General features: G+C 46.7%; 1 protein-coding gene across 2 annotated transcripts in view; it reads right to left on the reverse strand.

Moving 5' to 3' along the window:
• Window positions 1-6,814: 6,814 nt before the first annotated feature.
• Window positions 6,815-24,523, reverse strand: part of CPSF7 (cleavage and polyadenylation specific factor 7) — a 232,236-nt gene continuing 214,527 nt past the window's right edge. For both annotated transcript variants that reach the window (XM_085648524.1, XM_085648526.1), the window contains exon 10: window positions 6,815-8,038. The gene's annotated coding sequence lies outside the window, so the exon portion shown is untranslated. The remainder of the gene's footprint in view (window positions 8,039-24,523) is intronic.

Here is a 24,523-nt window from a genome sequence, read left to right on the forward strand (position 1 = left end):
GTTCCTCGCATCTTTCGCGTGAACTTGCCTTTATTAGCCAGTCGTCGAGATAAGGGTACACATGAATCCCTTCCCTCCGCAGGTACGCTGCCACTGCCGCCAGGCATTTCGTGAAAACCCTTGGTGCGGACTTTAGCCCGAATGCCAAGGTTGTGAATTGGTAGTGTTCCTTGCCGATGGCGAAACTTAACAGACTTTTGTGCTGCCTGTTCATTGGGATGTGCAGGTAGGCATCTTTGAGATCCACGGTGGACATGAAGTCTCCGTCTCTCATTTGCGGGAGTACCTCTTGTAGGGACGTCATTTAGAATTTTTGCGTCCTTACGTACTTGTTTAGGAACCGTAGATCCAGGATGGGTCTTAGTGTTCCGTCCACCTTTGGTACCAGAAAGTAGTTTGAGTACACTCCCTTGTTCCTTTCTTTGAATGGTACTGGCTCTATGGCATCCTTTAGGAGTAGCTCTTGTGCTTCTTCTACGAGTTGCACTAGCTCCTGTCCTGAGTGTTACCTCCTTTTTGGTTTTCTGTTTGGTGGTTTCCTTTCCAACTCTATGCAGCATCCGAACTGTATGATGTTGAGTATCCATTTGTCTGTTGTTATCTTTTGCCATTCCTGAAGGAAACGTCTCAGCCTGCCGCCTACTGGTGTTGCATGCTCGTTGGCGTTTAGTCTGTGTAACCCTCTCGTCTTGGATCTTTTGTGCTCCACCCTCGGAGGGATCTTGTGGTTGAGCACTCTTTCCCGTGTGAAGTCACTTTGAGGTGGGTTGGTCTCCCCCTCTGCGTCTTTGGCCTCGTCCGTTCCCCCTACTTCGAAAGGACTGGCCCCGAGGCTGGTACTGCCAGTTTTGTTTCTGCTGGGCCTGCTGCCCGTGATTGTCGCCTTGATGGCCCTGCTGGAATGGTGTGACGTTCCCGGCTGGTTTCCTCTTCTTCCGTAAGGTCTCGGTGTCGGGGTACCTATTCTCATCCCTCTGAATTGCAGGGCCCCCATGGACCTTGCCGTTTCATTCTCCTTTTTGAGCTGGGTGAGTTTTTCATCCACTGGTGCCCCGAACAGCATCTCTCCGTTGAAAGGGGTGTTCAGGATGTTGTTCTGAACTTCTTGCTTGAAGCCCGAAATCCTGAGCCAGGCTTGCATTCTTTCTGTTATTCCTATTGCCATCAGCCTGCTTGATGTTTCTGCTCCATCCAATGCTGTTTTAAGGCAAGAGTTTGTTAAATTCTTTCCTTCCTTCACTAGGTGCGCAGCTCTTTGTTGGTATTGCTCAGGGAGGTGCTTGATTAGTTCCCCCATTTCGTCCCAATGTTGGCATTGGTGCCTGTTCAGTAGGGCATTGGAGTTCGCCATGCGCCAGTGCATTGCCGCGTTTCTCTCTATTTTCCTCCCAGTCAGGTCCATCCTCCTGCTTTCCTTGCCTGGAGGTGGTCCAGAGGTTGCCGGGACATTTGCCCTCTTCCTGGCAGTAGATGCAATGATTGAATCTGCTGTGACGGATCCTTTGATGTATGGAGGGTCCTGGGAGGAGTGTTTATATTTTTTCTCCGTCCTAGGAGTGATGGACCTGCATGTTGCTGGGTCCTTGAACGCCTCGTTCCCCTGGTTCATGACACTCTGGAGCATGGGGAGGAACTGGCCCCTAGTTTGGATGGGGAGCAAGTCTGCTTTCGGCTTTTCTTCCTCCAGCTTAAAACCAAAAGCTGCAGCCGCGCTTTTGACTACCATATTGTAAGCCCCAATGTCATCTGGCGGCGAAGGCCTCGAAGGGTAAGTCTCCACAGGCTCTTCTGGAATTTCGGCGTCGAGGTCCTGCCACTCCAGGTCCTGTGTCGTCGACTGCGCCGAGCCGTAGTTAGATTGTTGTTCCTCATATTCTTCTCCCTCATAGTAAAGGTCCTCTTCTTCCTCTCCGGGAGTCTTCGACAGTTCTTCTGCGTCAAACTCCTCCTGTTCCTCGACTTCGACGATGATCAACGGTGGTTTCGTTGGGATAGTGAATTTTTTTCAATATTCTCGTTGAACTCCCTTTTCCTTTGAAGGATGCTCTCCATCTCTGCCTCCTCTTTTTCTTTTCCATTTCGGAGGCGTGTTCGGCGTCGAGCGCTGGTCTTTTCGACGGAGCTTGCGTCGACGCGACCTTATCTTTCGAAGTCGAACGCCCACTTTCTTGGCCTTGCTTCGACGACCTTTGCTTTTCGGCAGGCTTCGGCACCTGGGAGTTCTCGAAGGATCCGCTGGGCCTTTCGTCCTTGGATCCACTCGCGGTCGCCGAAATTTTCAGCGCCGGTGTTCCTTTCGAGGACTTTGACTCTGTTTTTCGAGAGTCTGACTCTGTTTTTCGGGGCTCTGTCGAGGGTTTAGTGCTCGACGTCTCTCCTACCTTGTCAGACGTTTTCTTATCGGTCTCTGCGACCGTGAAGTCATCAGGTCCCTCTGCGACGACGTCTTCTTCGGTGGAGAGGCCCAGTTCGTACAGTGACGGGGCCTTTCCTTTGCCCTCCATGTTGTAGTTGGCTCTCCTCTGTCTCTCTCTTACCCGGAGCGTCTTCGTTGTGAAGGCCGAACAGGCGTTGCAGTCCTTGCTCTCGTGGTCAACTGGCAGGCAAAGGTTGCAGACCGGATGTTGGTCCTTCTGCGCGTATTTATGGTGGCAGTTACGGCAGAATTTAAAAGGTGTCTTGTCCATTCCTGCGCTCAGCGTCCCTGAGTGCGCATTCTCCGTTGGACGTCGAAGATCTCGAGGTTCTCCTCCTTCGTCGTCCCGGCTTGTTGTTGTTCCTTTCTGTAGTCTTCCTCAACTTCTTCGATGAAACTCGTGCTTTTTCTTCTTTTCTTCGCAAAAAACTCTGGAGCTTCACGGTGACGATCCAGACCCAACGGCGGAAAAAAGAATTTGAAGATGGCGCCCCAAGGTGGGACTTCCGCAGGAAGCAGGACGACGTCACGAGAAGTGCACCAAATGGTGGGACGTCGACACCCACCTGGGCTACGAAAAAAAAAAAAAAAAAAACACAAATGAAAGACTACGATTCCGGACCCAACCACCAGACCGCGGAATAATGCACAGCAGTGAATCCAGAAAGATTCACGCTGCAAAAATAGCCTTTTTTCCTATGAATTTAGATACCAAGATCATCGGACTCAGGTAAGTACTTTTCACTGTATAAATTGGTACAGTTTTCAAAAGTGGACCGTGCAGATTTTGGGAGCAGTAATTTTATCTTATGGTGGCAAAACATGTATTGAATTTTGGCACTTAACAGTGACTTAAGGAACTGTTTTTCTTGACTCAAGAGTATGGGGTAAGGACTAACGCCACACCAACAGTTCACCTTAGGAAGAACTGGAGAGTCCGGGTGCAGAGTTGTGTTAAGGCGGCGGGTGCCCCATTCACTACAATGGGGAATGGTCTGGTCAGAAAGAGGCTGCAAGCTTTGACTGGGAGGCAAGTCCAGTGGAACCCACAGGAGTCTTCGATCCTCAAGATGCTCAGGCAAGTAGGGACACCATTGGTATACTTCTACTCAGGGGCTCGGGTGCAGTGGTATTTTGGCATCGGTTTTGATGCTGGAGGCAATCGCTGTTTTGGGAGGGTCGGCAGAAAGAGGGGCTCGGCTCTACTGGGTTTCAGGACCCGTGGGCTCCATCACATCCCTCAGACTCCGGGCGTGGGTAGAGGGGCAGTTTGAGGTGTCAGTTGGGGACTCACTCTGTCTTTGGTTCTGCAGAAGGAAGGAAAACAGGCCACACACTGCCCTTGAAGTCCCTCAACTGCCGGTTGGTTTTCCTCGGTGTTGGTGTCCTGAGTGGACATAAACCTTGGCTGCGTCCTGGAGTACAATACCCCAGGTATTGGCACTGTGCAGCTCGGTCGGTCTTTGTGTCCCCACACTTGGAGGGAGGATGGATCTGACCTGTAGGAGTATGGAGACCTCCTCCGGGTGGGCCACAGCGCCGGTAGGCGGCAGGACAGTACACTATCTTATTTCTTTGGTTCCTGTGGCTGCAGGGGATTAGCTCCTCTACTTCAAGCGAGTTTCTCTGTCAATTGGTGAAGCACTGGCTGCCCTCCAGGTTTGTTGGAGTCTGCACAGCAGCAGGACGAGTCGGTGGCTCCACGAAGGTCGGGTGCAGCAGGCAGGCAGGTTTGCCGCCATGTCAGTTGTGCTCCTCTGATCTCAAGTCGGCAGTCTTTTTTGGTCCACTTCTTTTTGTCTGTTGAAATCTGAGGTTCTGGCATCAGGGGTGCCACATAAATACTGTATTTAGAGACATTATAGGAAGTGTTTAGGGTGACTATATCCTCTAGAAAACCACTTCCAGTGGTAAGTGGGCATAACCCTGACCCAGAGGACCAAATTCCACCAAAAACCAAGATGGCGGAATTTTCCTAGTCATGTTCACTTCAGGTAGCCCACCTTGTGGATGGCACTAGTCGGAGGGTGAACACACCTCCAGACTAATTTTCCGGTCTGTCCTGGTGCCAAATGGGCCCTGAAAGGGCGGGTTGGGGTCCGGGGGGGAAAGAGGGGGGGGGACATTTACCCTGTCCGGGGAAGCCTTGGGTCGCATATCAACTGCGGCAGAGGCCTTTGAAGCCAGTGCACTTCAGTCAAAGTTGCATCGAATACCAAGCAAAAAGTGGGGAGACTGCTGCAACAGAAATCCAGTTTCCTACAACTGGTCAAAATGAGTCTCCGAGATACATAATGGCTTCAGTAAGACATATGGTGTTTGGTATCAAACACCTTGCGTTAATAAACCCACAACGATTCCAGTGATGAATGTATTAATACATGCACCCAAATGGGATCTTAGAGGTGCTACCTGAAGTGCACCAGACTAGGAAAATTCCACCATATTGGTTTTTGGTGGAATTAGGTCCTCTGGGTCAGGCCTATGACCACTTCCCACAGGAAGTAGTTGTATTGAGGGTGTAGTGACCCTAAAGGAAGGTAGCCCATTGGCTACTACCCGGCAATGCCCCTAAATACAGTATATAGGTGGCACCTCTGATGGCAGGGCCTCTGATTCAACGGATCAAGAAGAGGACAAAGAGTTGCGAGAAAGCGAGAACTGAAGACTTGCTGTGTACTTTTGGCACCAAACCCTGCTCATCTTACCACCTTTATTGGTCTTGACGATTTTGAACAGAGACTTGTCCTGCAAATGACCAGCTTCCAAGAACCCTGGGAGACATCAAGCCTTTCGCAAATTGCCAGCAATCTTTCTTGGAGTACAGGAGCTACTCCTCAGCAGTCCACATACATCAAAATAATGAAAAGGCACGGGTTTACAGAGCTGCTGCTCCCCGACCAGCCGCCTCACAGGAAAGGGACCCTGTGCTCCTGAAGGACAGATCTGCCCCCTCCCCCCACAACCAACTGAGGCGACACCAGGGACCAACCGGAGCCGCAGAGGACTAATGCCCGGGGTACTGGACCTGTAGCAGCAAACAGAGCCCACCAGAGTCCAATCCGGACTCCCACTGCACCGAGGCGGAGTAGTTATCCAGGGACGTCAGCACCACAGGGGCCCACTTCTGGAGTGGTCCCGCTGTCCTGATTTTGCACCCTCAACCTGCAAAGACCGACCACCGCAAGATCAGCTGACCTTTCCACTCCACCCTGAGCGGCCCAGCCCGGGTACAGACGAACCCACAAGTCCCCTTCTGATGCCTGTTTCTAGGTTCCACCACTTTTTTCCACCGACATAGTGCGCACAGCTACCAACTAGACCAGGACTTCAGCAACAAGATGCACCATTGCAGGTAATGAGTAACTGCTGGAGGCACTTTGGGCCTTGGCCCCCCACAACCCTAATTCCCAAAGGAGACCACCAAAAACCGATCACAAATAACTGTAAACATATGCCTTTTCTCCCTTAGTGAAGCACTGCTGCCTAAAGAGGCATTTAAGTAAAAAAAATTAAAAAATGTACTTAACTGTAAAGATTTATATTTTTAAAAAGTACTTGATACCGAAGTTTTTGGCATCTAAATTTATATAAAAATACTAGTTATTTTTCTAAATTGGTCTTGGATTCATTCTTGGGTGTCATGTTTTGCCTCTGAGTACAACAAATGCTAGCACTACCCTCTGATAAGCCTAAACTGCTCGCCCACACTACCACAAAAGAGCATTTAGCGTTATCATTTCTGCCCCTGTAAACCAAATAGGACTGCCTGGACTCGTTACACAGTGCACCACGTTTTGATCCACTATATAAAAGAGCCAGCTTCCTACACACACCCAAAAAAAGTCTTGGAAATTAGATTTTGAAGTAAATTATAGACTTATCTGTCTGAAAAGAGAGTAATGGTCCGAGACTGGCTTTCCAAATGACATCCGTGAGATGACCTCTGAGAGGAGTGAGGCTCAGGGCGCTCACCTCAGTGGATAGGCTTCAGGTAGGTTTCATTTAGGTGAGTGAGCTACTAAAGTGAAACTGGTTAAGGTCTTGCAGCTTTATGATTTCATGCTACCAAAGGGACTCCCACTTCAACTACGGGGAATGATTCAAGCATTAGAATCTATAAAAGATCCAAGACTGCAGAACCTCAGCCTTACTTGCCTGCTGAGGCCTGGTACATTGTTCAAGAACTTCCTGCACAGATTAAAAGCACCAAAATCACAAAAGGTGTTGACCATCAAGGCCCCCACTCCTGCAGAATCATCCATCTCACTGCCACAGACAAAGAATTAACAAATTGCTCCCAATTACATTGCCCGCATTTGTTGCACATACACTGCTACTCGTTTATTTACCACAAACAACCAAGTGTAAAACTGAATACAGCATAAAAAAAATCAATTTAAAAGATTTACAACATCATCAAGTTTATTACACAATTTCTTTAACCTATGAAGACACAACACAAATCAAGGTCTTGAGGTCAGCTGCAATGCAGGGCGTTTTTTTTGTTACTGAACTATTTTGGTGTAACTAAAAATTGTGCTGGTATGTAAAAAAACACGACCCATTCAGGGAAGGGCTTTTGTAGCATTTTGACATTACCTGCATATCATCAAAAATAAAAACATAGGGATCATCATGTGCACTTGATCTGCAATGAGAGAGAGACAAACTGGAAAAATATCAGAGCGAAGATTGGGTGAGAAGAAGGAACATGAATATGGGAACCAGGCCAAAATTAAAGGATAGGAAAAGGTATGTAACATTGCCTTGTGCTCTAAAGGCAAGACATTTGAAATAAAGGTTCAATTAGCGAATAAACACTACTCTAAGCAAATGATAAATTGAGGCCTCCCTGAAAAATACAAAGAAAAAGGCCTCCTTGGACCAGGCTAAGGGAAGTGAAAGATTTCTGCTGATCACTGGGCCTCGTTGCTATTGTAGTGGAGATGAAGTCCTCGTTCCTCTTGACAGAGAGGAACATGACATTGTTCATCCTACTGACCGATCAACATAGTTAGTTAAAGAAGAGGGGCTATACTACTCTCAGTAGAAGGTCATGAACTCTTGTTCAGATTAAATAAGTCGTCGTCCTCTCTGTATTTGAAAAGAAGCCTTCATCTCTGTGGTGAGAAGGAAAGCTACCTCACTCCTCCCTTCTCATTGGATGAGGCCTCAAAAGATACAAATCTTCTTAAAAGGGATAAAAGGGAAAGAGGCATCAGTCCATTTGGTACAGAGAAAAAATGCTTCACGTTAAAGTTTAAGAGATTATGCATCATTATGAATTTCAAGGTGAAAGATCATATTTCGACAGCTCTAGATATAGAAAATGTCCAAAGAGAGTCAGAGACTGAGTGAAACAGCAATTAACTGTCAGGAAGCAGAACTGTCAACGCATGATGCCCCTTCGTTCGTATAATTGTGAATATAGGTAAAGAACTGCAAGCCATCGGTTGGAAGGGATGGTTTTCGTCCAGAGGATGGGGAAGGAATGCTCTCTCTGAACAACGTGGATGCTCACACACGGCATGAAGATGGCAGCCAGGACCCCTCTGTCCTTCAGTCTTGTTCACAATGACAAAATGCAAGTCCATAAAAAAAGCTTATTCACATTAACCCCTGAAAAAGAAGAAAGAATCCATCAATCCAATCACACAAAGCTAACTCCCTCAATAAAATGCACATCCTTAAGTAATTTATACATACAATATATGTGTGTGTAGACCAACTTGGGATGGCAGAATGTGCATCAGTGAATCACTCATCGCAAATTTATCAAGAGATTTTCCTTACCTAGTTATTTACTAGACTTCAGATATGGTCATGCCATAAATCTAGTCCTCCAGCACTACATCAAAAACATAAAACTCAAACACCATTTGGGCAGTCATAAACAAGAACATACAAAGACAGAAGGTGTAGCTTTTGTATAGTGCATGTACAAAGAGGTAGGGAAAATAGAAATATAGAAGTACCCATGAAGAACACACATGCTTAGAAGCAACCATGTGCACAGATCAAATGTTACACATAAATGTGTACAGGCCTGCAGACAAGATTAGGGGTGGGGGGTTGAATGGGTTGAGCAAGAGCAATGGGTATAAGATTGTGTGCAATAACAAGGCAATAGGCGCGGGGGGGGGGGGAGGGTTGGAGAGCACTGAGCAATGTGAAGTAAGTGGGCACTAGGTAATGTTAACAGCTTTGAGTGGTGTGAGCAGCTCATACAGCTTTTTAATTTTCTTTGCATTCCAGTACTTTCGTTTTTTTTACCTTGTAAAAGCAGGACTACAAGTTCAAGAATGCATAAGAAAAAGTAGAACTGGTAAGTTTTAGTAAATGGTTAGGGGAGAGGATGATCCTTATGGCTAGAGCGGTCGACCTCGAAGATGGGGAACCGGGTTCTAGTCTCGACAGGGATGCTCAACTGCCTAGGATTCTGGGCAAATGACGAAATCTCCCCGCGCCTAACAAAAATGAATGTGTCCATCTGTAACGAAACTGGTGCTCATGAAAAGCGATCTGATACCTGATATTTTAAGGTCGAGTTTGCGCTATATAAAACTCTTGCTTGGCATGGGAGAACAGGAGATTGGGGAAGAAATTATTATTTTCGTTATAATCCACTTGAGTGAGTTATTTATGAAGCAGCACAGTAAACAATGTGTGCTTAGGTAACATTTTTAAAATAAACTGTTCCAAAATGTATGGTAAACTACTACAAGAGGTGTTACATTTGAATTAGCTAGGGTAATTGCTTTCTTTCTATCTCACATTCGTTTATTCCAGTAACAACCTTTCCCAACCAATCTAGAGCAGTGCCCTAACTAGAAAATCCTTTTGAATGAGGCTAATAAATAGTATAGGCGGTAAGTGACATGGAGGGATTTGATGAATGCCTGTAATTTCCTTTTGGATTGCCAACCGAGGGACAGAATAATTTGCTATGCAGTCTTTCGTAAAGTTGCACATTCACCGTCAAGCCCCGAAAAAACACATCTCTTGCATTTCTATTACTCCATGTTCTTATGAAAGTCTCTTGAAAGGCTTTGCTTAAACTGTGCCATCTAGCCCGCATACAATTCTCAATAGACTAATCTGGTTTTCCCATCGAATGCTAAAAACATCAGGCAAGCTCACTTGAGGTCCTCTACATTTTTGTTGGTTGCTGAATTTGAGAGACTAGCTACTACCCTCTCACTTTATGATAAGCCGTTGACTGCCAGTAGTAGCTGTGTTTTATAGTTAGTGGTACAGGACTCATAGCGTTTAATACAGGGATTACAAACTTATTCTACAATAAAAGCTACTTAAGGTCAATGAAACTCATTGAGAGCTACCAATATTAGTGGCGTAATGGTGACCACATCAATCAAGATTAAACTAGGGGTCACCATATGCAAGATTACTACCAGCAATCATGTCAGTGCATAAGGCATGGTTGCATGCAGCAATGTATAAAGGTTGTGTCAATATGGAATGCCTCTACATGGTTAACACAACAGCCATACCTGAAATGCCTCTGGCATCAAGGTAGTAACATTTGTAAAAAGTCATTCCAATCTTTAAATATACTTGGAAATTATGCTATTTTCTCTAAATATCAGCTAATGAGTTTCGAATAAAGGCTTTTTTGTCTCAACTAAACTCTCTAAATTTTAATATACCTATATTAATTCAACCGAGTAAAAGCTTTTCCATTCCATAACTTTACTTCGGTCTCGTGGACCATAAAAGTACATAATATTAAAATTCCTCCAAAGGGGTATACACAAATGAACCATAAATAGTACATAACCATACAGTTGATTCGTATAAAAAAAAATGTATAGTAAAAAGTGTCACAATAATAAAAATAAAAAAAAAACTATACAATTTAAAACCTTTAACGATAGTAATGTACATTTTAGATTCTTCCAGAGGATGAGCCTAGGCATATAGCAAAGTACAGTGCAGTCAGAGGTTTAAAAACATATTTCATCAGGAGATATTAGCGATAAAACTGTTAAAAATGAAGGAATAGGTACAAAGACAAGAAGTATACAAACAATGCAAGTTTCTAGGGCTGCAATTACGGATTAAAAAAAGTCCAATGTACAAGCCACATTGAAATTAAAAATAATAGATACGGCAAAAACAATGGAGGCATGAGTGTCGTACTTTAGGACTCTAGATGCCTCAGCACAATGTACGAAGCCTAGGTTCCTGCAAAGTTCGATAAGCCAGCGCTGTGTGGGTAATTGATAACCAGGGCAGAAAAAAAAAAAGACATGTACCTCTGTCTCTTCCTTATAATTACAGGAAGGACATCCTCCAGATAGAGTTTTGGAACATTTTTTTGAAACGACATGGAGCGGTAGAGTCCAAAATCTGAACTGTACATACAATTTCCTTGCCAGAATTGGTTGGATGTCAACCAAGAAAGATTCCATAATGTGCTTGTGTTTGATTTTTAGAAATTCGGCTGTCAAATGGCCGGAGGACGAGCTTTCCTGGATGTCAGCAAATTTATGCCTCCTGAAGGATTTTACCAATTTTGACCGCGAGATTAAAGACACTATTCTTCTGGAGTGCTCCATAGGCCTGCTTTGCCCAACCGGTTACAAACATCCTTTATGTATGCAAACCAAAGTATTTGGTGATCCTGCCAGGTGGCCCTAAAGACAGCAATATCATCTAGATATGCTGCACTAAAGGACTCCAATCCAACAAGGACTTGATTCTATGTCAGGACCCGAGGCACCGATTATGCTTCTCATTTCTTTACTGTTAAATTTCTCAGCAGCCAATAAAATTACAGAAAAACAAAATACTTCCATACCCATGAAACACTGTGTCACATGATCAACCATAGAGCATCCTGTATATAAAGTCTAGATTACAACTTCCTCTTTCTTTGCTGCTCCGCAGCCAGTTAAGTGCTTTTTCCTTACTTCTAATGCTTGCCACTTTTGTTGTGGAATGTTAATTGTTTAAACTGTATTTCCATTGGAGTATTGTGTTATTGCATTTACTATTGTACATTGTTATTGTGCTTGATTTTGGTGACCGTTTTATATGTCGCATTAGAGCTCGGCGGTCTTCCGGCCACGTTCTTTTCAGCACGCGTCTATCTGAGCGCGAGTTGGGAGCGCTAAGCCTCCTGGACCGGGTGCCCCCGTCCGCGTTCATTCTTTGGTGGAGCGGGAGGAGAAGGGAGTGAGGACGCGCGTCAGACTGACGCGTAGTCCGATTTCTGTGTATACAAGCGGCAGATACCGCGCATGCGCGGCGGCCATTTTGCCCACATTATTTTTTTATATTAAGTGCATTTGGGCTTGAGTGAGCGCGGGAGCAGCGCAACTTTTGCTCGTCCAGACTCCCGGTGACACCCTCTCGTCTATTGAGTGGGGCTGTATAATTGAGCATAGGCTTTGCCTAGAGTGGTTCTTGCAAGCCCTCCCTCCACGTTTTACTTCAGTGTTTCAACAGGTTACTGTTCACTGTTCTTTTCAATGTTTACAGATACAACTGTTACCACTTACTGTTTATTTACATTACCCTTTGTGTAAGGGACAGGCAATTCTTCCTGTGGGAACGTAAGTCACTTTAGTGACACAATGTCAGATTATTATTTTGAGGAGGATTATTATGATGAGGAACCCTCTGGGTCTATGGAACAGGACCTTGTTGAAGCACTCTACGCAGGTGTGCAACACTCCGTCAATAAGGCTCTGGTGAGGGCCATAGAACCACTAAAGCGCCATTTATCCACCTATGCTAAGCAACAGGGTTGGCTCCCCAGCTCCAGCAGTCGATTTAGCGCCAGTGGGAAGGGACCCAAGAACCCCCATGCGGCAGATTTTGCAAAGCTAGCAAAAGCTATGGCTTCTGGCCATGATTATGGCACTTCCTCTAAGGAAGCATCCATCACTAAGTTACCTCAGGATGATGGGGATGGTACCTCATCCAAACAGGCGTCAGACCAGGAGGAGACTCTTAGACCTTCCAAGAAATTAAGAAAGGAACGCTATGTTGACGCACTTTCCCAGCCTAAGCTCTTAACTTTCGAGCCGGCTGAGATAGTGTATCCTAATTCCACCGCCTGGCTTCCACCTCCTGAGGTAGCCGAATATGTACAATCTCACATTCGTCAGGCTTTTGATAAGGATGTGAGGGCGCGACTCAAATCAGAGTGCGCTAGGCCTGATTTTGCGGATAAGGTGACGGAGACCCCGGAGGTGGATCCTTCCATCCTCACATATCCAAAGAAGTATTCTAAGGATTCTAAAAAGGGCATTGACTGGGCGTGGAGGTCATGTCAGGACAAACTTTTGGATTTGACAGGTCCACTCACTAAAAATTGGGTTATCGTACCAAGGAGTCTGCAATGGAGATTGATCCTGATGAATTGATTGGCTGGGCTCAAAGAGCGGTTTGTCAACTGGGTAGCGCTAATTGCGCCATGTCCAGTGAGAGACAGCGCTCAATACTTTTGAAACTTGATCCCAAACTGGCGGAACTTTCTTATTCCAAATCGGGTCCACTTGCTCAAGGCCGCCTCTTCGGTCAACCCTTCCTTAAGGATCTGACAAAAGTTTGTGGCCAATTTTAGTGGTCTAGATAAAGCCAAGGGTTCACTTAAACGTGCTTTCTGCCTGTTTTTTTGCAGGGCTGGACGATATCGAGAGAGGTTGTTCGGCCGATGTTACGGTCAAGGTGCCCAACGTGGTCAGTAACAGCAACACAGAGGAGGTTACCCTTCCCTTCGGCCTCTCGTCAGCACCTTGGTGCTTCACGAAACTTGAGGCCAGTAGTAGAATCCTTGAGAACGCGGGGGGTTTGTCTGATAATCTACTTGGATGACATCCTCATCATGACTCCTCGTCCTCAACTTGTGAGGACCCATCTAGAATGGACAATCGGTCTTTTGTAGTGTCTCCGTTTTCTTGTAAATCCACAAAAATCGGTCTTAGTTCAACTCAATCGATCGAGTTTCTAGGTTTTCAGATCAACTCTGAGTTGTCAACTCCTCTTGCCAACCAAACAAATCAGTTCTATCAAGAGAGTTGAGGTTGATTTTGCACAAGCAGAGTGTCATTGAGATCTGTAGCCCGGATCGTAGGGCTGTTAGCTTCCTCAATTCAAGCGATCTTTCCGGGCCCTCTTCACTACTGAGAACTTAAACGGCTCAAGATTCGACATCTCCAGAAAGGCCTCGGTTACACAGATCAGATTTCTCTTTCCCAGGAGGCGAGGTTGGAGATGCTTTGGTGGCTGGACCACATGGAGGCCTGGAATGGTGGAGCCCTCTTCGGATCTACCCCGAAAGTAGTGATGGAATCTGACACCAGTCGGTGGGGTTGGGGAGCCCATTGCGGTCAGATGTACACCTTTGCGATCCGCTGTCTTTCCCCTTGCAAGACTAACTGTTGCATCCTGCTTCGCATGGACAATGTGTCAGCAGTCTGCTATGTAAACAAGCTAGGGAGGACAAAATCCCGGATTCTAGCAGAGATTGGCAAGGGTTTTTGGCACTTTTGTCTTCAGAACAAAATATCGGTGATGGAGGTGTATCTTCTGGGCTGCAACAACGAGATTGCCAATTGGCACTCCCGACACCTACGGGATTTGAGCGACTGGAGGCCCCATCCAGAGATTTTCCAGTCGCTGAACTAGTTTTGGGGACCCTGTCAGATAGACCTGTTCGCTTCACGCCTCAACAGGCAACTTCCAGCTTTTTACAGCTGGTTCTCGTATACGGAATCTCTGGCTACGAATGAGTTTCTATAAGATTGCCCGATGTCGCTACGTTTGTAATGATTCCCAGGGTTCTGGCACGAACCAGATGTTATCAGAGTTGATTCTGATAACTCCACTAAGGAGAGCGTAGGCATGGTTCCCAGTACTTCTGGAGATGCTTTGTGCAGTGCCGATCCTCCTTCCACAGCGGTGGAACCTGTTGCTGGATCCTCTGAAAGCTCGACATCCTTTGATAGAACCAAGACAACTCCTGGTAGCCTGGCCGGTTTTAGGGACAGATGGAAGGTCCCTGGCCTTTCGCGAGACGCTGACAGATTTATCAGCGAAGCATGGTCATCCAACACACACAAGCGATATTCTTCAGCTTGGAAACAGTGGTGTAGTTGATGCTTTCAACGGGATGTTGATCCCCCTAAAGCACGTCTCGTTCATTGTGAACTTTCCAGCTTCAATCGCGGCTTGGGGCCACGCATATAGAACGGTGAATAATTTTCGTCCGCCATCTCAGCCAGTCACGTGTCAATGGATGGCAAACCGGCAGGAGAACATCCTTTGATAAGTACGCTGCTCAGGGGTATCTGGATGGTCAAACCCCCTTGTCCCAAATATTCAGATTTATGGGATGTGTCCTCCGTTTAGAGATTCTTGGACTCTTGGCCCTTCAACAAGTATTTGTTAAGAAAACCGCTTTCTTGACTATGCTACATTGCCTAGTGTCCTGCAAACGGGTTCCAGATGTCCGTGCTTTGGATCTAGCAGGTCATAGGTTTTCCCCAGAGGGTGTAACTTTTGTAATTTCAAACTGTACTAAGTGTAATACATCTTCCATAGCTTACCCAGCTTTCCCTAATAATCCTAAACTGTGTGTGGTACAGTGTATAAAAGATGAGGTGAGTACCGCTGAATTATGGGCAAGACATGAGGGGCCAATTGTTAATTGCTTTACAAAAGCCCTTTCGACCCCCAACTACCTTGTCTAAATGGATGCATTGGCTCATGGGCGAAGCAGGTATCGATATTTGGGGCACATTCAGCTTGTGGCGCTATGGCTTCTAAGGCTCTCTATAGGGGTCAGCTTAGCAGATCTTTTTTTTTTCTTAGCCGACAGTTTTTAAAAAAGCATTTAGAGTCTGATCTATATGGGACTGTAAATCCATTAATGTATTAGTAACCCACACCGGGGGACTTGAGATTGGTGGATGGCAAACAGTGTCCGTAGAATTAGGGATAAAATCAGAGGGTGCGGGTATTATGAACGCATCTGATTGGTCATCTGACACAACGTTTAAGTCTTTTTACTATAAGCCTATTGTGGATGTGGCATCAGTAGTGGTGGCTAAGCTTTGAACAAGCATAATCGGGGCCTCGGGTCCAGACATAGAATTTAAAATTTGCGAACATAGTCTGGAATAAGGAGCCCCGTTGGGGTGCACGTTTTCTCAGCCAGAAGTGCTTTTTCTACGTTCAAGATGGTTCTTCGCAGTCATATTGTTGTTCATGGCCTTAACGGTTTGATTTTTGGTCAAAGAAAGAGGAAGTTGTAATTCAGACTGCAGTTTATATACAGGATACTCTCTACGGTTGATCATGTGACAGTGTTTCATGGGTATTGAAGTATTTTGTTTTTCTGCAATTTTATTGGCTGCTGAGAAATTTAACAGTAAAGAAATGAGAAGCACAATCCTCGCCTCCGTGTCCTTAATAGAATTGAAAATTCTTGTCGCGTAAGTTTGCAAATCTTGAATCCACCAACCTTTGGAAGGTGGCTGTGCTATTCTTTAAACCAAAGTTCATAATAGTAAACTGATAATGCCCATCAGGTGTGGAGAATGCAGTCTTTTCTTTTGCTCCTGGTGCCATGCAAATCTGCCAGTACCCTGCAGTTAAGTCAAAGGTACATAGAAATTTGGCTGCACCCAATTTATCAATTCATCAACCCTTGGGATAGGGTGAGCATCTGTCTTGGTGACAGTTGAGCCCTTTATAGTCCACAATCTCATTTCTCTTTTTCCACCCTCTGGATGAGGTTCGAGAACTAGAACTACTGGGCTGGCCCAGGGGCTCCGACTAGAACCTCTGGGCTGGCCCAGGGGCTCTAAGAGGGATCGATAACCGCTAACTCCAGCATCTTGCTGATTTCAGCTATGATGCTTTCTTTGATTTGATCAGACTGTTGATAGATTTTTGTTCTCGACAGGTACACTGTCCCCAGGGTCCACATCATGGGAACACCAGTTTGTCTGACCAGGGGTCAAGGAAAAGAGCTTATCATACTGTTGCAAGACTTGCTAGCAATCCATTTGCTGTTGGGCAGAGAGGGTGTCTGAGTAGACAACTTCATCCACCAACCCATGTAAGGGGCTGTAAGAGAGGAGGTCAGGAAGAGGTTCACTCGGTCCCTGATCCTCATCAGTCTCCATCAGCAAGGTGATGTCAGCCCGGTCATGGAAAAGCTTAAGGTGGTTCACATGGACCACCCTCTTGGGTGTCCTGCTTGTGCCCAGATCTACCAAGTAGGTGACCTCACTTGTCTTTTCTAAGATGGCGTAAGAGCCTTTCCATTTGTCCTGGAGAGCCCTTGGTGCCATCGGCTCCAACACCCACACCTTTTGCTCTGGTTGGAACTACACCATTGCAGCCTTTTAGTCATACCAGTGCTTCTGAAGCTGCTGGCTGGCCTCTGGATTCTTGGAAGCTTTTTCTATGTACTCTGCCATTCTGGTCCTTAGGCCTAGTACATAATCCATAATGTCTTGTTTGGGTTCTTGGAGAGGCTTCTACCAGCCCTTTTTTACAAGACAGGATGGCCAAACAGAAGTTCAATGGGGGGAAAACCATACTCCCTTCTGAGGCACCTCACTGTAGGCGAAAAGCAAGCATGGTAAGAGGACATCCCATCTCCTTTTGAGATTTTCAGGGAGCCCCATAATCATGTCTTGTTAAACCTCTCAACAAGACCATTGGTTTTGGGGTGATAGGGTGTAGTAAACTTGTACTGCACTCCACACTCTTTCCACATGTGTTTTAGGTAAGCAGACATGAAGTTTGACTCCCTGTCTGAAACCACCTCCTTAGGAACCCATATCCCGGGGAAGACACCAATGAGGGCCTTGGCTACTGCAGGAGCTGTAGTAGACCTAAGGGAAATTGCCTCAGGATACCTAGTGGCATGATCCACTACCACTAGTATAAATTTGCTTCCTGATGCTGAGGGAGGTTCATGTGGACCCACTATGTCCACACCTACCCTTTCAAAGGGAAACCCAACCACTGGTAGTGGAATTAAAGGGGTTTTTGGGTGTCAATCTATTTTGCCACTGGCTTGACAGGTGACACAGGGGCTGACAAACTCCTTTACCTTCTGAGACACCTGGGGCCGGTAATAGTGGCTAACCAGCCTTTCCCAAGATTTGGTTTGGCCCAGATGTCCAGCTAAGGGGATGTCATGAGCTAAAGTGAGTAAGAACTCCTTGTACTTCTGAGGCACTACCACTCTCCCAGTGGCTCCAGGATTGGGGTCTCTGGCATCAGTGTACAGTAGTCCCCTCCTCCCAATAGACTGAGGGTACCACTGACATCTCCCTTTTCCTGTGCAGCAGCTAGCTGCCTCAACCTTTAAAGAGTTGGACAGTCCTGCTGACCAAGGCACAGCTCTTTCCTAATATGTCCCCCTGGGCCTAAGAGCTCAACCTGGTAAGGTTCAAGTTCCATAGGCTCAGTTCGCACTGGGGCTTCCAAGTCCTCTCCTTTTTCACCCTGCTTTCGGCTCTGTGCTCTAGTCTAGACACACAATCTCAGGAATGTCCAGCATTGCTGCATGGTTTTCAATTCTACCTCAGCCCACACAAGGTTTCCAGGTCATTACCAAGCAAACAGGCAGCTGGAAGCTTTGGAAGGACCACTACCTGTTGCAGGCCATTACTCCCCCACCACCCAGCCTATGTCACCATAGCCAGTGCATGGTTAGTGGTAACACTCAGCGTTGGTGACTGGGTAAGATTTCCCAATAAGGTACTGCTCTTGGGAAACCAGTGTATCTCTCACCATAGTGACACTGTCACCTGTATCCCTCATGGCCTCTATCTAGTCCCATTGATCCAGGGGTATTGCAAATACTTCTTTAAGTTGGGTGACCACACAACTAAAGTGGCAAACTCAACTTCACCTTCAGTGACTAGGACTGCTTCAGTGTGAACCCTGATTTGCCCTGGGCACACTGTTGATCCCATCTGTAGACTGACAATACCAGGAGTAGCTGTAGGAGGACTAGGGGGCTTTCTTGTGAGGACAAGTAGCATGTCTACTTAACTTCTTACAGTTGAAGCACCAGGCCTTTAGGGGATCAACGTTTTTTTCCTTGTAGAGTTTTGGGACCAACCACCCTATGAAGGTATTTGGGGCCCTTTTGAAGACCAAGGCTTTTTAACTAGGGGGTTCCCACTACCTTTCCGGGGGAAGTTTTGTGAACCCTTTCTTTTGGTAACCCCCAGTGGCTGTTTGTGTTACCCTTGTCTTGACCCCCTTCTTTCCCAATTCTTGGGGAGAAATTAGACCTAGGTCTACCAAATGCTGACATAACTTTTCATTAGTGCAATTACTTAACCCCTTCGACGCGCTTGACGGAACGGTTCCGTCATGCACGTCGGTTGGGCTGTGCTTATGACGGAACCGTTCCGTCATGGACCCGCCCGCGCACGGAATCTTCAGCGTGGCGCGGAAGTCCGCACCGCGCTGAAGGGGTTAAAATATGTTCTTTCATAAACAAAACGTCAAGTTCATTGAAATCATGCACATTAGTTCCAGTTAACCAACCATCTAGTGTCTTAACTGAGTAGTCAACGAAGTCAATCCATGAGTAATTTGGGGTTTTGTGAGCCCCCTGAATCTAATTCTATAGTCCCCAGTTGTGAGTCCAAAGCCCTCAATCAGTATTCTTCATTAGGTCATAAAACCCAGCATCTGCCCCTGTAAGGGTCAGGAGTCTGTCCCTGCAGGTACCAGTGAACAGCTCCCAAAGGAGTGCCCTCCAGAGTGACTACCTCACTTTTCTAATTTCACAGGCCCTCTCAAAGGCTGTGAACCCTTTTGTGATATCACCCTCTTCATATTTAGGGACAATCCCTTTGGGGATTTTAGGATCATAATATTGCTCTTTATACTTATTTAGTAAACTGCTGTCACCATTGATGGGAGCTAAGCCCATCTCTGCTCTCTCCTTCTCCAGAGCCAGGAGTCTGGTCTCTAGATCCAATCTTTTTGTCAACCTTACTAAAAGGTTGGTCTCATCATTGAGGCTGTCCTCAATGTCTTCAGTAGCACCTGATCCACCTGTGTGGGCTCTAGGTGCTGAGAGGTTTATGCTTGGAGTCCGGGCCGCTGGGGACTTCCTCCCCCTATGAAGGAGGGGGAGGGGGTGGGGGGGGGGGATTGGTAGTTATTCTCATCCCCTCCCTCTACTTCATCTGAGAGGTCTTCACCATTCTCAGGAGGACAGTCCTTAGCATACCCTGCTAACAACTCCTAGAGCTTTTGTTTGGAGGGATGGGACCCCATGATTATATTTTTAAGCTTGCATAGAGACCGTAACTATATAAGAGGTGAGGTCGAGCTCCTCAACCTAATTCTCAATGCCATGGTGATCTTCACTAACAGTTAGGTTCTTGTTAAGAAACATTCTAACAAAAAGTTCTAACCCCTCTTCCCGCAAACTAAAGTGAAATTTTATTTTTCTAGAATTCTAAAGGGGCTTAACTAAGGCCCTAACCAGACTTTTAGTAATTTGTAAAAATATGACCATTTAAAAATCAGAATGAGACAATTTAAGAGTTATGTTGTGTGATCAGGTGGTGACCAAGTCAGTGCAAAGTTGTATATTCCACCGCTGATCCACCAATGTAAGAAGCTGGCCCTGTATATACTATACCAAAATGAGGTATAGTGTGCACAGAGTCTAGTGGAACCCCAAAGGTAGGCAAAGGTAAAAGCAGATAGCCCCTTACTCTCCATTTGTGGTAGCGTGGGCGAGCAGTAAGGCTTTATCAGAGGGTAGTGTTAAGTATTTGTTTTACACACCATCAGCAAATGACGTCAGACACTCAGACTGAACTCAGACCAATTTGATTTGTATACAAATATTTAGATGTATTGACTTTTTAGAACCAAGCAAGCCTGGCACAGGTAAGTGTATAAGGTACTTTTCAAGGCAGGTTGAACAATACAAGCAAGCTGAATGAAAATGTTTTTGTTATAGGTTTGTAAATCTTTTCACTACAGTGGAAATTACTGTTATATTACTTTTGATTACTTTATGGATTGCTTTTTCTACTCCGTGTGATATGCCTAGATAACACACTGGGACATTTCCTCGAGAAAAGGTAAGCAAAGCAGTTTTTAGTTATTTGCATTTTTTCCCCAAGTTTCATACAAAACCAACTCCACACTTAACAATTTTCAAGGAAAGCTGGCAATGCAATCCTATGGAACGCAATGGAATGAACGGTTTACAGGAAAGTAGATGTTTGTGTGACTTGGTATTCTGGGGTTAGAACCAGGGTTCCCCCAGGATTGAGGATGCACTCTTAAAGCACCCTCAGCGGCACCAGGGCGACCTGGTGAAGAGTGCTGAGGCCCATGGTTATCCAATGGGGGATAGGGTGCCTCCGGTTGGTGGCTGCTCACGAGCAGGCTACAGGGTTGTGGGAGCAAAGCTCCTGGTGTTAGGCTCAGGGCAAAGGTGGATCTAAATTAGCACCCAAAGTACACTTGCAGCGGCGGCTGGGTGCAGGGTGCCTTTTTGGTTTCAATGGGGATTCTCTGGTTACAACAAAGACTGCAGGCTCGGGGATGAAGATCTTCTGGAGGTGACTACCAGTTGGAGAGCTAAGTTGGGATGCCTGGGGATGCTGGGACACCATCGGTTGGGCCACTCAACGCCGTGGGGCTTTGGGTGCAGGGGTGTCTTTAGGAGTCTGGTTTCTCTTACCAGCTCTGGTTTCGGTAGGGGGATCCTCAAGAAAGAGGCTGCAGGCTTTGTTGAGAGATTCGAGGCAGGTCAGAGATCACCAGATCTCGGGTCAGAATCTCCAGGGAGGTCTCCTCGCGATGTTGGGCAACTCAAACTCGGGCCAGGGGAGACTGGTGCAGAGTTGGCCGGAACTTGAGTCTGTGGGTGAACAAATACGGTGTTCACGGGAGACAAAGTCTTTTCTTTGATGGGCAGGGCAGGTTCTCGGGGTTCTTGAGGTTGCTGGCTGCAGGAGAAACCGGAGTTTTGCTTCTGGACATTCGAGGTGGAGACAGGCTGGTAGGGCTGGGGCCAAGTCAGTGGGCGTTGTCCTCTTAGCTTCGGCACGGCTGTTAGGTCCTTTTCTTCTTGCTTGTCTGCCGAAGCAAGGTTCAAGGGTGCCCCTAAATACTAGAATTAGGGGTGCTATAGGTAAGTATCACCCCTATTATGCTACACTCCAGTGGAAGGGGGGGGCATATGCCTCACTCTGGTTGGCTGGGTTCCCCATCTGCAAGATGGCAAGGACTGAGTTGTGCTTCACCTCCCCACCTGAGGGGTGGGGTTGGCAAAGATAGGCACACCTCTTTTCCTCACTTGGTTTTCCCGCCATGTTTCCCACCCAAAGTGGGGTCAGAACCGGTAGGGACCAGTTGCTGGAAGCAGCAAAATGTATGTGGAAGCTCACAAAGGCAGCAAACCTTTAAAGCTTCTCCTTCGTGGACCCTCCCCATCCTGGAGGAGGAGGTTTGGCACCTCGTCCCAGGATGTGCATTGTTAAAGGCCCCCCAAGAGCAGCAGGCTCTCGGCCCAGGGTCCAGAAACATGTCTGGTGGTGGCAGTTGGGGAGTAGCCACTCAGCCTGGACACTAGTGCTAGGCCATTTTTCAGGGGGCATCTCTAAGGTGCCCTGTGTGTGCATATTTCATTAAATCCCACACTGGAATCAGTGTGGGTTTAATGTGCTGGCAAGTTTGATACCAAACTTCTCAGTTTTCAGTAAAGCCATCATGGTACTGTGGAGGTTGTAGTGACAAATTCCCAGCACCATATACTCTTAATGGCATTACTGCACTTACAATGTCTATGAATTGGCTTAGACACTGTAGGGTTACAGGGATTATGCACCTGTACCTTCACCACTGGTATAGTGCACCCAGCTAGAGGGGTGGCTGATCTATGCCAGGGCAGGGTCTTCCCTGACCACAGTGCCCTTGGTGCCTGCAGTACCATTTACAGTTTAGGGATAGGCCTTGGGTACCTGTTTGGCAGGAACCAAGGGCACACTCATTCAAAGTATTGAATATGCTACTTACCAGTATGCATCTGTTCTTGGCATGTAGGGCTGCTGACATTCATATCTGTGCATAGATCGCCGTCTAGTGTTGGGTCCGGATGTTTGCACGTTGTTGTCCTGGAAGAGTCTTCGAAGTATCCTGGGATAGGTGACTCTTCCCCTGGACTACAGTGCGCATGGGCATCCTCTCCATCCTCAGATTGTTTTTCGCCATTGTGGCAGTGATGGAGTAGATATAGAAAGTGATGACCATGCTTACAGTAATTCTGAGAGCTGCAGCTGCTACAGGCGCCGGGGAGGAGGGAGGGCGATATGAATGTCAGCAGCCCTACATGCCAAGAACAGATGCATACTGGTAAGTAGCATATTCAGTTCGAGGCATGTGGGCTGCTGAATTCATATCTGTGCATAGAATATATAGCAGTGCCCTCTTATTAGCGGCGGCTACCAGTGCCAGCTGCAGCGGTCTGAAAAAGAGTTTTGAGAACAGCCTGTCCTACAGCTGCCTGCTGTTTTGATTGCACATCTACACAATAGTGTTTGGTAAATGTATGTGTAGTGGACCAGGTGGCTGCTCTACATATGTCATGCAAAGGGATGTTTCCTAGGAAAGCCATTGAGGCCCCTAACTTACGTGTTGAGTGGGCTCGTGGGGGAATCGTTAAAGTACGTTTAGCCTTTTGATAGCAAATTTGGATACATTTAACGATCCATCTGGCTATTCCTGCTTTGGAGATAGCGTTACCCTTGTGGTGTGGGGCAAAGGCAACGAAAAGTTGTTGTGTTTTCCTAAAGGGTTTGGTCCTGTCGATATAATACATGAGGGCCCTTTTGACATCTAGTGTGTGGAGTGCCCTTTCTGCGACAGTTTGTGGGTTTTGGAAGAAAACGGGCAGTTCAATGGTTTGATTTATGTGGAACTGCGATACCACCTTTGGCATGAATTTGGGGTTGGTACGTAGTACGACCCTGTTGGTGTGAACCTGTATAAATGGCTCTTGAACGGTTAGTGCCTGGAGTTCACTAACTCTCCTCAAAGAAGTGATCGCTACTAGGAAAGCTACTTTCCAGGTAAGGAATTGAATCTCGCATGAGTGTAGAGGTTCAAAGGGTGGACCCATCAGGCGTGTGAGGACCAAGTTGAGGTTCCACATCGGAGCCGGTGGGTGGCTTGGTGGAATGACTCGTTTGAGTCCTTCCAAGAATGCTTTCATGGCAGGCACTCTGAATAGAGAGGTGCTGCCTGGTCTGCAGATAGGCTGATATTGCGGTCAAATGGACACGTATAGAGGTGTACGCCAGATTGCATCGGTATAGGTGTAATAGGTAACAAATAATGTTTTGGATGGATGCGTCTAGCGGGTTAATGTCATTATTATTGCAATAAATGACGAACCTCTTCCATTTGGCTGCATAGCAAGCTCTGGTAGTGGGTCGCCTGGCCTCCTTAATGATGTCCATACAGTCAGGTGGCAGGTTGAGGTAGCCAAACTCTAGGACTTCAGGAGCCAGATTGCCAGGTTCAGCTGTTGCGGATCTGGGTGCTGAATCTCTCCATGGTTCTGCGTCAAATGCTCGGGTTTGATCCGCAGCCTTTGATGCGGCACCACGGAAAGTTCGAGAAAGGTGGTGTACCACGGCTGGCGTGCCCACGTTGGAGCAACCAGGACGAGCGTCAGTGAGTGTTGACGCAGTTTGCGTGCCACCAGCGGTATCAGTGGTGCTGGGGGAAAAGCGTACGCAAATCTGCCGGACCAGTTCATCTATATCGCATTGCCCTGCGACTGCGGATGTGGGAACCTGGCGGCAAAGCTTTGGCATTTTCCGTTTTCGCTTGTCGCGAATAGGTCTATCTCTGGATGACCCCACTGCTGGAAGTACGGTTGGAGTACTGATGGGTGTAACTCCCACTCGTGCATCTGGTGGCTGTGTCTGCTGAGCAGATCCGCCATCTGGTTGTCCTTGCCGGGGAGGTGTTCTGCCATGAGGAACATGTTCCTTTGAATGGCCCACTTCCACATGCTCTGAGCCAGATGAGACAACTGTGGAGAGTGTGTTCCTC

Source organism: Triturus cristatus, chromosome 3_2 (genome assembly GCF_964204655.1).
Source record: "Triturus cristatus chromosome 3_2, aTriCri1.1, whole genome shotgun sequence".
NCBI lineage: Eukaryota > Metazoa > Chordata > Amphibia > Caudata > Salamandridae > Triturus > Triturus cristatus.